The sequence below is a fragment of the Nanorana parkeri genome, unplaced genomic scaffold, assembly GCF_000935625.1.
Source record: "Nanorana parkeri isolate BGI_ZX_2015 unplaced genomic scaffold, ASM93562v1 scaffold531, whole genome shotgun sequence".
Lineage (NCBI taxonomy): Eukaryota > Metazoa > Chordata > Amphibia > Anura > Dicroglossidae > Nanorana > Nanorana parkeri.
Window position 1 is genome coordinate 662095 of NW_017306799.1, and position 12301 is coordinate 674395.

The 12301-nt window shown below is 42.8% G+C and overlaps 1 protein-coding gene across 3 annotated transcripts in view; it reads right to left on the minus strand.

Moving 5' to 3' along the window:
* PCYT1A (phosphate cytidylyltransferase 1, choline, alpha) overlaps positions 1-12301 on the minus strand; it is a 38812-nt gene that overhangs the window by 21979 nt on the left and 4532 nt on the right. The window contains exon 2 of one of the 3 annotated variants that reach the window (XM_018561585.1): positions 10006-10050. The exons of 1 other annotated variant lie outside the window; for it this stretch is intronic. The gene's annotated coding sequence lies outside the window, so the exon portion shown is untranslated. Of the gene's footprint in view, positions 1-7724; positions 7765-10005; positions 10051-12301 lie in introns of those variants that run through there. One more of the 3 variants, XM_018561586.1, reaches the window with a different exon arrangement.

A 12301-nucleotide genomic window follows, 5' to 3' on the forward strand; every position in this document is an offset into this window, starting at 1 on the left:
CCTTTCTCTGATTCCAGTCAGACTGTCACTGAACTATTTGCACTGGAGAGTACAGTAGATACAGCGGCGGATTGATATCTGCTGTACTCTCCAGTGCAGTCCGGGCCGGAACTTTAACTTAATTGTCGGGAGCCGCGGCTCCTGATATTAAAGCGCCGGCCGAAAATGAGAAAATAGTCCCTTCTCTCCCCGGGCCATACCACTTTATCGGAGAGCCCGGGGGAGAGGGGACAGTTTTACATTATGGAGTTCTCACAAGCTGTACTACAAATTCCCCTCTCTATTTCGCTCTGCTGCAGATGGGCCGCTCCATGAAGAAATGACACCGCGACCCACTGCAGAAGGTGTCGCGACCCACTTTTGGGTCGCGACCCACGAGTTGAGAACCACTGGTTTAAGATGATATTAAAGTCAAACGCTGATTAAATCACTTACAATGGATGGTGCTTCTTTATATCAGAAGTTTTAGTTTCCTGCAGATTCAGCTGGTCCTCCGAGCACTGGTCCTGGTATCCTGTTTTAGGGTGACTCCTTTCCATTGCAGGGGCCTATGGAGCCACCCTTGTGTGCGCTAGTAAGCTGTGTGTGTCTCCACACGGCCACAGCAAGGCAAGTCTCTCCCCGACTCTCTGCTCCTTGCTCCCCACTTCTCCAAGCTAGTAGATGGACAGCTAAAGGAGCTGTCCATCCAACAGGAAGTTCAGGGAAGCTGAGCTGTTCGTGTACATGATGACTGTGAGTAGTTTGGCAAAAATGTAAAGAAATACTTCTCTGGACAACATATATTTGATTATTATTGAAAAAAGGTTTGCCCTAGCCATGGCAACCTTGTAATTTGGAATGTTTACCCCCTTCTGTAAGGGTAGGCAGCAATGAACAATGAAGAAAACCTTTACATGAACGGATCACATGAGACTATTACATGAGGATGTTTGTATCTCTAATTTATAATGGACCTTTTCAGCATTATAAGAACCATGAAAAAAATGTGTTGGCAAGTCATACTGGAAAGCTCCCAATAATTACAGAAGAGACACTTCTACAACAAACTGACCGATACGCCTAGTTACTACCAGTAGCTGAATAAATGAACAGTTTTGTATAATACTAGAAACTATTTATTAAACAAACATCCCACATATTATAAAAGATCACTGGATCTCAGCTGATACAGCAAAAGCTTTTCACTCAGCGTGTCATCTTGACAGTTTCCAACAGTTAAAGGAGAAGTATTGGGGGAGTAAAATATAATCTTCCCAATACTTGAGTCGGTGTGGGGCACGGCAGCTGCCACACAACAGCTCTATATACTGAGAGCTGAGCAATCACAAACCGCTGATCACTCAGCTCACGGTCTCCTCCCAGAAAAGATCAGTGACCGTCAGTCACCGCTCCCCACAGTAATTCCCCCCTCCTCTTTGTTCCTCCAGCCCCCATTGGAGGGACAGACACAGCTAGCTCTGGCTCTAGAGAGCTCTGTCCTTCCTTCTGGAGGGTGGCTACTTTTGTTCCCCATGGTCCCTGTGTGTTATAAAGTAGTCACTACACCAAGCTTTAAATCCTGAGTTTAGTGTCACTTTAAAATATATCTAACACTAAAAGCCAATTAACACTAGTACACAGTGCGCTGCAACTCACAACTTTTGGTGCACTGTGGCACACTGAGTTAGGCAACCCACTAAAAATAAATGGGCTACTATGCACAAAAAACAAAGCGCCACTACAGTCATGGGTGTGGACATTTAAAAAACAAAAAAAAACTAAAAGCAGGGGCCCAATCTACTTGTCCTGATACAAAACATAACTAACCAAAACCGTATTTAATTGTGCTAAGAAGCGTTTCTCATTGGTCTGTGTGGTCAGAGGACCGTGCTGCTCAATGACTGCTCACAATTTGCGAGTAAATTTCAAAATGTAAATAAGAACATGGAATCAACCGCACAAATCTGGCCCCCTCTCCCCCTCCACACTTACCTTTAAGCGAACAGTCCTTTTACTTTATCACTTTTAATTTTTTAGATATTACTTATCTTATTTTTTTTTTTCACTTAACGTTATTGGTATGACAAGCTATCATAAGCTAACAAGCCCGTGTGATAGCATTTGGAGGTGACAGGCTCTCTTTATGGAACCTTTGACCGCCAAAACAGAAATTCGATCTCCTGTGACAGGACGGCTGTGAGTAGCGTTCCCGTCTCACTGTTGGCACGGAACAGACCTGAGAACGGAATCTCTCAGCTCTGCTCTCCACCCTGATGTAGTTTGCCATAGACCTGGGTCCCCCAGAAGAGCAGAGGACCCCAAAAACAACTTTGGGGGGGGGTTGGGGTGGCCAACGGGGAGAGAGGCAGCTAGCAGGGGGGACGGACCAGCAGGCTAATTACAGGTGATCTCGGCAGCTACTGAGATAATTGTACTAAATAAGCACCGGCTCCTCCGCTCTACATTTAGTCCTGCTAGCCCAGAATTAACCTATACTTGTGTGCCAGGAGACAAGTGTTAACATGTTTCTTGGATAATAAAACCAAGAATTAATTGGCCAACAGAAACAACTCTTTGGCTGTAGCAGGGGTGCCCATTAGGTAGATCGTGATCTACCAGTAGTTCTCAAAGCTGATGCAGGTAGATCACGAAGGGTTTGAATGGTGGTCCCTTTAATCCATTTTGGTATATTTATTTAGCAGTGCACACATGATTACCTATTAGCCTGAGTCTGCTGAGCCAAGCTCCCTGACACCTTTCTGGTGGATACTGGTGGTTGAAGTGCTATGTATTACATCAAAGAATATTAGTTTACACAGCCTGTTGCACTGCACTGTTTGCAAGGTGAGCCAGGAGAGAGAGCGAAGAGAGACAGGAGAGAGAGGAAAAGGCAGCTATGGGAGAGAGCAAGGAGAGACAGCCAAGAGAGCAAAGAGAGACAGCCAGGAGAGAGAGCGAGGAAAGACAGCCAGGAGGATGAGCAAGGAGAGACAGCCAGGAGGATGAGCAAGGAGAGACAACCAGGAGAGCGAAGAGAGACAGCCAGGAGAGAGAGAGCGAGGAAAGACAGCCAGGAGAGAGAGAGCGAGGGAAGTTTTTTTTCCATTGGTAGATCTCATGTAGCTCGTGATTTGAAAAGTAGATCTTAACACAAAATTTGTGGGCAACCCTGGGCTATAACAACAGTTGTCTTACTGTGCAGAAGTGTCTGCCCTTGTCATTCCAAACTTGCCTCTTATATGTTCACATTTTATAATGTAATCAACGTAGTACTCTTCAACCAATGCATGTTTGTTGGGATATAATAGGTGCTCCGAGTAAAGAGACTTGCGGCAAGACTGCAGGTTTTAATATAGGATCACTGAAATATCATCTGTAACCCCATGAGATCTCAGGGAAAGTAATTTTCCTCCCGAGATGATGTGCATTAACACATGCCCTAGTCACATGTGCCAAAGTTCCAGGAAGTAAAGAGAGAGACAAAGTAATCTGCCCTTAGTAAAAATGTCCACTATAAGAAGAATGGGGAGGAAAGAAAATAAGGTGTAGAATAAAAAGCCGGCAATTATCTGGAAGTATGTGTTTGTAGATTGTCATTACTAAACATTTCTAAAGGTGTGTTTGTTGACATTTCAAAGATACGGGTAAAGGTCCTCTTTAAAAGGAGAACTATGGGGTCAGTGTTTTTCCCCATAGTTCTCCTTAGGGTAACGGGAGGACACAAACTAGCGTCCTCCCGTTACCCTAAGCTCAGTATACCGCGAGCTACAGCTCGCGGTGTACTGAGACGCCGCACCTGGAGCGGATCCCGACTTAGATGACGGGATCCGCCCAGCTGCGTGAGTGACAGCTGGCTCTGCCTACCTAGAGGCAGAGCCAGCTGTACCCGCCTCCTCCCCCGTCCGTTCCGCCAGTCAGCGCTGGCAGATCGGAGCGGGGAGGGGGGAATCCAGCCCCTCCCCTGTCACGGCAGAGAGCCGTGACAGGATCGAGAGGTGAGGGAACCCGGTATGTGTTCGCTCACCTCCCGATCTACTGAGCCGACCTGTGACAGTCTCATTGTCACAGGTCGGCTTAGAACTATGAGGTGAGTGAAAATCACTCATGTCATAGTTCTCCTTTAAATCTATTCTGCCCAACCAGGTCATGGAGATGAAGTGGCTCATTCATGATGAAATGATGGGGCTTATTCTAACCAATGTGCTTTTTACGCTACTTGTACATATCTATAAAAACAATTTGACTGTACCAGAAATGTATACGGTTTATGGGTCTTGTATTTATGCTGAATGAGCTTTTTTTTTTGCCGTTGCCATTTGTTGCAGTGTGTAATAAAACACAATAGTGATCAACCGGTTCTACTTATTTAGACTCTGCGACCTTACCCTCTCTGACAGCTGAAGATTTGGATTTTTTTTAAATGCCGACATTACTCTTCAGCAACTCCAAAATGCAATAAGGAACTTCCCAAGCTTAAAAGCCCTGACTTCCGAATTTTATAAAATTCTGTTGGATAGTGTCTCCCCCACGTTGCTATCACTGTTTAATCACATTTTACATCACAGGACATGCCCTTCCACTTTTAATGCTGCCTACATACGAACGATACCCAAGAAAGGGAAAGACCTGCTTCAAGCTGGATCTTACTGCCCAATTTCTTTATTAAACCAGGACGCCAAGTTACTCTCTAAAATTCTTGCCGATAGGCTGGTTGCTGTATTCCCGAAGCTCATCTCGTCTAGTCAGTCCGGATTTGCAGCTGGTCGCTCTGTGGTCATGAATGTTTGGAAAATTATATCTGTTCTTGAGAAATCTTGGCTTTCCAAGTGTTCGTCATGCCCTATGGCTCTTTTGACCTTGGACGCGAAGGCTTTCAACAGTCAACAGGCCCCTCTGACATTAAACTAGCCCTATTTGCAGATGACATTATCCTTTTTTTTAAATCTGACCCCCAGCTTCACCATCCTGCCATCTTACAACACATGAATTTAGATGGTACATTCTCGGGTTTAAAAATCAATTTGGACAAAAGTGGATCAATCAATCCCTCTGACACGGGTATCAGATTTTCTTACTCCCACATGGTCCGTAAACTTTCCCATCCTGGTTAAACACTGCTATATCACATATTTAGGCATCATTATTCCTCATTGAGCAACTGATCTATACTCAGGTAACTACACCCCGGTAATCAACAAAAATGTGCAAGAATTACACTCCAGGTGAAATGTACCTTTATCTATCTTAGGCAGATGCCACCTAATACGCATGGTTAGTTTTGCACGGCTGTTATATCCAATGCAAACCATTCCCTTACTCCTTAAAACACATATGTCCAAACCTTATACAGAGCTTTTTCTCAATCCATTTGGAAGGAAAAGAAACCCAGGATTGCTTTGCGTAAACTGCAACTGCCTGTTAGCAACTTTGGTGCTAACCTGCTGTCACGATACCGTGCGCGGGTGTCCCAACACCGCATGAAGGTATCAAAACAATTCCTATGAACTATAGTTTATTATCTACACCAAAAAACACCACAACCATAAGCAACCCCACCAACACCCGCAAGTATCATGTAAGAGCCTAACTAATTACAAATAACAGATTACACACCAGAGATAAGAGGGTAAAACCTGGGGAGCAGGGCAACAAGAGGAGGGCCGGGAGCCACAGATCAGAAGACCTCAGGGGTAAGAGTCAGGTCAAAGTTTAAGGCAGGAACAGGATATGGCAACAATAGCAGAGGCTAAATACCTTTCCAGATCAGCACCAGGCGGTAACTAACTGCTGATTGCTGGTAGACACCTGCAGGTGAGCACCGGAACTGCAGGTTCCAACACCACAGTGCCACCCAGAGGTGCTCTGGTCCCTGACACCTGCCTGATATTAGATTTTACAATTTAGCTAGTATTTCTCAACATGTGAGGGATTGGCTCCATGATACCTCCTTCTTCACCAACACCTCTTTGGAACGACATTTGGTTTCCCATACACCTCCATGGTGTAATCTCCCCTCTGTTGCCCCTTACATCTTCCCCCGCTTTCCCTGCTGGTAAGGAATCAACCTCTTTCAAATGATGGAACTCTAAAGACATATGGACTCTCCAAGATCTCTTTACACCCCATGGTAACTTAAAAGACTTTACAGATCTACAAAGAGAGTATTCCATCCCTTCTACTCATTTTTTACATTATGCCCAAATACGCCACTTGATGCATAGTCACCTTGCTTTGCCCTGGAAGGAGGCTGCACATTCACAGCTCTCCCATCTTTTGTCTTCTTCATCCAGATAAATGCCTCTTTTCTCCATTTACCGCTTTATAAAAACCTCTATATCTCCCTCTGCAGATGCGATCCCATCACATATCCGTAAGTGGGCAGATCTACTGTCTTCCCCATAAGATGCTTTCTCCCTTATTACGAGAGGGTGGCATCACCTCCAAAAGATGATGATTTGGGAATCATGGAGGGAACTAATATTTAAAAAATTATTCACAAAGCATACTATGCTTTTGACCTTTACCCTCGAAATCCCCCAACAAATTGGTTAACTTCTTGTCCGAAATGTCACCTTTCTTCTCCTGACCTCTCTCATCTTATCTTGTCCTGCCCCGTTATCCAATCCTTTTGGTCCAATCGTCCATCATATATGAACATCTGTTCTAGCAGATCCCACACCTTATCACCAGACCTCTGCCTGTTTCATGTCCCATTGCTGGAATTGCCTTCATCCCCTCCTCTTTCCCGCAGGGAACATCTTTGTGTCTTATCTGCCAAAAAGACTATCCTGACTAACCGCTGATCTTCCCACTATTTTCACTTTGAAAACGATCATTCACTGCCTTATTTTCCTGGACAAATTGGATGCCAAATCTAGCCCACGTGAGATCAAACTATTTTTTGACACATGGACCTCAATAGTAGTCTCTGAATTATCTATGGATCATCTCAAATCCCTCATAGCTATGTTTCAACACTCTGAATGATATCTCAAGGCGAAACTCTGTGGTACTTTGGGAGATTTAGATGTCCTCTGAATTTCTGCGACTTCTATATCCTATACTCCTCATTTTCCAATATCCTTGCCTACATACTACATGCTCCATTTTCAATGATATGTTACATGTTGCATCGCTTACATTCCATTTTCGCTCTTCTTTTTTCTGTCATCCAATGAAGGCCCACTTTCTCTGTTCTCCTCTTGTTTTTTTCTCTCCTTATTCTTCTGTCACATCACCGCTCCTCTAGTGTTGCTATTCTCTTGCTCTATCCTTTTGAGCCTGGTGTGTAGTTCCATATTCTTAGTTTAATGTCTATAGCATTTTTCGTCTGCGATTTATATATGATGTTTATATAACTATTTATTTCCTACATTTGTTAAACAAGTTGTATAATTTGCTCGGGTATTGTTTTCAACACTACTTTTGTTCAATAAAAATAAATAAAATAATTTATGTGGGTATTTCATTTATAAGAAAGCTAAAAACGAAAGTTACCAAATGTGGTGAAACCAGTTAACAGATCACACCTAAACTGAGAACTGACGCTGTGCACATGAACGGTGTAATTTTTAGTCATGGAACAGGCTAACCAAGAGGACAGACTGTTTACCGTTACCTATTTGGAACTTTAGCACAAACTAAATGTTACAGTTCTAGCACAAACTAAATGTTACAGTTCTAACACAACACAAGAGAGTGGTTGACACTTACATGGGAAAAAGTTCTGCAACTAACTTGCGTGTGTTTGTGCTTCTACACAACGTGCCTCTTAGTGACTGCCTACAACAGAAGAACAGTATAGGTATAACAGGTTAAAACTTGTCAAAAGTAAAGACAATAATAATACAGATTTCAATACAGCAGGAAGTATAGCCCCATGACTTTAAATGTAATGTAAAACTACCCAAATCTTCAAAATAACAACAAAGGCGCCTTTAAAATGTTTAGTAATGACAATCTATAAAACACATACTTCTAGAAAATTGCTGGCTTTTTATTTTATATACCTAATTTCTCTTTTCTTTCCCATTCTTCTCACGGTGGCCTCTCATGAATACATCTCCCTTTACTTCCATGAACTCTGGCACATGTGACTAGGGCTTATCACCACGCACATCATCTTATGGGAGGAAAATGCCTTTCCCTGAGATCTCATGAGATAACAGATGAGATTTCCCAGCAATGCTCTGCTGATGTAACCTTTCCAGGATGCAATGCTTGGGCACGATTACATCATTTGTGTCAAAGTGCACAGTGGAAAAAAAAGAAATTGGAAGTAAAATAAAATATGTTTGTTTAGCTAATAAATGTAAGATGATTTCATATCAGCATGCAGACCTGTATGCTGATGTGATTTTTAGTCAAAGGGGGTAAAGATCTGCTTTAAGCCTGGGACCTGTGTGGGCTCAATTAACTGGATCAGCTGATGACTATTGGCTCAGTGACTAGTCACTTTAGGCATGCGTGTGGGTTTGGTGATCTGAGTTTGCCCAAGCCCATGCAAAATTGTCAGTAACATGGCCCCCCTCTTCCCAATTAGTTGAGCCAGGCATTCTTTGCCCCTTTGCTATGTATAGTTGAGGGGTAGGGAGTGCCTCAGAACACAACTGATTGGGCCAATTGGGTCAGGGGTGGGTGGTGTCACTGACATTATTGCATGGGCTTGGACGAACACCAAGCCCATGTCCCCAGTCACTATTAATAGATATGTCCTCTACAATCACTAAATGTTTCCAATCATATGCTGGGAAACAGACAGCATGAAGTCTTTGTAAATGGTACAAATGCTGCCGAAAACATTCATGTTTTGTGTACCACCATATTCCTGGTTGACACTGGAAGGTGAGGCGTCTATTGAAATTAGCAAGAAAATTTGATACTCCAGGTGAAGACAAAATAATGATTCAATACATAAAATACAGATCTATTGGAAAATAAAGATTTTAATAGATAAATGTTCAGTTTATATGCAAGAATACAAATCCCATGCCAATGCATGTAAAATAACACATGCATATTTGTGAATTGAGTCATCATCCTACTTGGCTCACAGATGAGCGTTCTACGTGCTAACCATCTCGTGAAGAATTTCCTAAGGCTTACAAGGTGAACAAGAAAATCCAGTAACCCGTTGTGGCAGATCAGAAGGTACTCCATTACAAAAGAAATACGTGCCTCAGAAGCATCTGACACACAGATTGCATAACTGTCACAAAGCACTAAAGCTAAACCAATCATCTGTCACAATAGCATTCATTTTCATGCAACAAGTATGTGGTCTATGAATTAGGAGGCTTCAAATCCTAGGCTCCAAAAGTACATCATTTTCTTGGTAAAATTTCCTTAAAACCTGCAAGCCTGTGTGTATGCGTGCCTGTCAACTTACAAGGTATAGGGGCCTTCAACTGCAACTCCTGACATCAACAAATGGTTGTACATAACGTTCAACATATGTAATACTACAGAAGACTTTGGATATACCACTGGAAATGGTCGGAGACTGTGGACATGCTACAGCTGTGGTTGGAGACTAGAGACACAGGCAACGTTTGGGAACACCTTACAAGAGACTGCTAGAGATCACTGCTATATCAGTCACTTTACAAATCAATGCTCCCACTACTGACTAATGGGGCCAAAGAGCAAGTGCCAAAATGCTGCAAGGTGGACAACTGGGAATTAGTCAGCCAGTGGCATAGCTATAAACTGTCTCTATGTCCCAAGGTACCCCTAACCCTAGACAATCTGCCTGAATCAGTAAAAAACAAATTGCCGCAATATTTGTGGTCTTTCCTGACATTGGAGAGATGTCCCTTCACATCACGCAGTTATCAGATCACACCTACACCGAGAAATGACATTACAGGAGCGAACGTTGTATTGCTTAATCATGCAACAGCTCAATAAGAGACTAGGCAGTGGTAAAGTAACCGTGAACCTAAGAACAATGTAGATGTAACAGTTACAACACAATACAAGATAGTGGTTGACACTTACATGAGAAAAAGTCCTACAACTGACCTGTATCTGTTTGGACTTCTACACAGTGTGCCCCTTAGTGACTGCCTACAACAGATCAAATTTGTATTTGTGGTCTTTGCCTTCATTCGAGAGATTTCCCTTCACTTCCTGTTGGCTCATCTCCTCATTGGGGTCACAGAATGTAACATAGTACCCTTTTCAGTAGGATGAGGGCAGGTTAGAACCTCTATGGCTTCCTGAGACAACCGCAATCTGATGACACAAATTTAATGCAAGGGTCAGTTTACTTCTCAAAAACACACATCTACAACTGAACATGTTACAAAGATACAATGGAACACTTGTTTTATCACAAAAAAGGAATATATTACTAAGTATATGAACCGCAATGTTTGATAATATTACGTTTTTGATAGGGATACACTTCATTTTTAAGACGCAGCATAATAAAAAAAGTTGACAGTTGAAGAAAAAAAAGAGTTTCTTTTTAAAAGAAACAAAAAGTAACTTACTTTTGCTTAAGTTGTTACTTACTTTTTGTACAACAATTGGCCCCCCTCCCCTCATATCAGAAAGATACATTGGTATACCCATCTCAGGAGCAGGGGCTCTGCTGGAGAACTAGATTTTGCTCAGAAGTAAAGCACATGCAAGGCCCCCCCAGTCCACATAAATGAATGGAAAGACGATCTACCTATGTACATTCTCACTAGCATGGTTTACTTTCTAGACAGCACTCTGGGAGTTGAAGTCCATGTCATCCACACACTACAACTCCCACCATCCCAGTCACACAGCTAGAACAAGCTGCAACTAATTGCTTACTCAGGGGATCACGTTGAGCTATTCCCAGGCTCTTACAGAATTATACATATTTTCCAACCAGTCAGCGCTTGGTGGAGGTCTCAATACATCAAAAGCGGAAGGGATACTCAGAGATGGACATCAATAGAATGTCACAGAGGGGGCCGCCGTTCCATATCAGCTTGGGAAGCCTCGGGGGGACATGCAAGACAAAAAGAAAAAGAACTGCGCCTTTTGCTGCTGTAATCAATGCTAAAGCCTGATGAAGGGACCCTGTGTGGTCCCGAAAGCGCTTGTTGGTCATATGTCAGAAAACTTCAATAAATGAAGCTTTTGCTATCCTAAAAAGACTGGTGTGCTGGTGACATTTCTACAATTTTGCTGACATTCGCGGCACCATCCGCAGTCACTGCGAGCACCCCCCACTACAAAGGGACATATAGGTAAGGAGTGCGACAAGGATAGTACTTATTTACTTTTTGCTGCTGTAGGTCTGCTGGCACCTGTGGTTACACAAGCATGTGCTCTGCTCTTGCTGCACTGAATTCACAGCTATGACCGCTAAGTCAGTGCAGGAAGAGCAGAGCACATGCTTTGTGGAACCACAGGTGCCAGCAGACCTACAGCAGCAAAAGGTACCGTTCTTTTTGTCTGACAGAATTATACCAGTCCTGTGTGATGTCGCTGTTGATCATTATTGTAATGTATCACATCAACTGTTACTATGTGCTGCATTATAAAGGCGATATACAAATCACGGTCATTGTTGATCATTATTGTAATGTATCACATCAACTGTTACTATGTGCTGCATTATAACGGCAATATACAAATCACTGTGACAAAGTCTACCCACTTATATATTGTCACATGACATGTTTCCAAACTCATCAAACAAATGAGCAGGAGGAATTAGCCAAGGAATGCACAGATTATTGCAGCCGATCTTCCTGCTCCTGACACACAGGTCGCAGTCTCAGATTTCAGTCTATATTTAAATAAGCCTAATCATCCAGGTCTCTGGTTGCTCAGTGACAGCCATGGGGTCTGAAAGCAAGATACTTAACCCAGTGCTCGTGTAGGCAAAGAATTTTAAATGTACCAAAACATATTATTAATATCGAACCATACACAGTGATATGAAAATTAATGAACAACTGCTATTATTAAAGCCGACATTCTATATACATATTTTGTGTTATACAGCACCAGGGACATAACTTACTTCCAATGAAGTGTGTCCTATGTCCTGCTGGTTCCCGTAGAAATCCTCCCTTTAGTAATGCTGGACCCTTTAGTAATGCAGTGAACTTCCGGCGCTGTATGAGATAACCGCTTCTGCTGTAATAGTGAAAGAATCGGCAATGGGGCCACTGTGCCTCATCTCGCCCATTCACAGAATTCTCTGCATTCTTTTCACAGAATGCAAATCATTTTGTGAGTGGAGGAGAGCGATCTTGTCATTATTATGCCTCCATGAAAAGATTTTGAGTTCTTTGAATTGGGGGGGGGGGGGAGCCGGGGTGGTTTC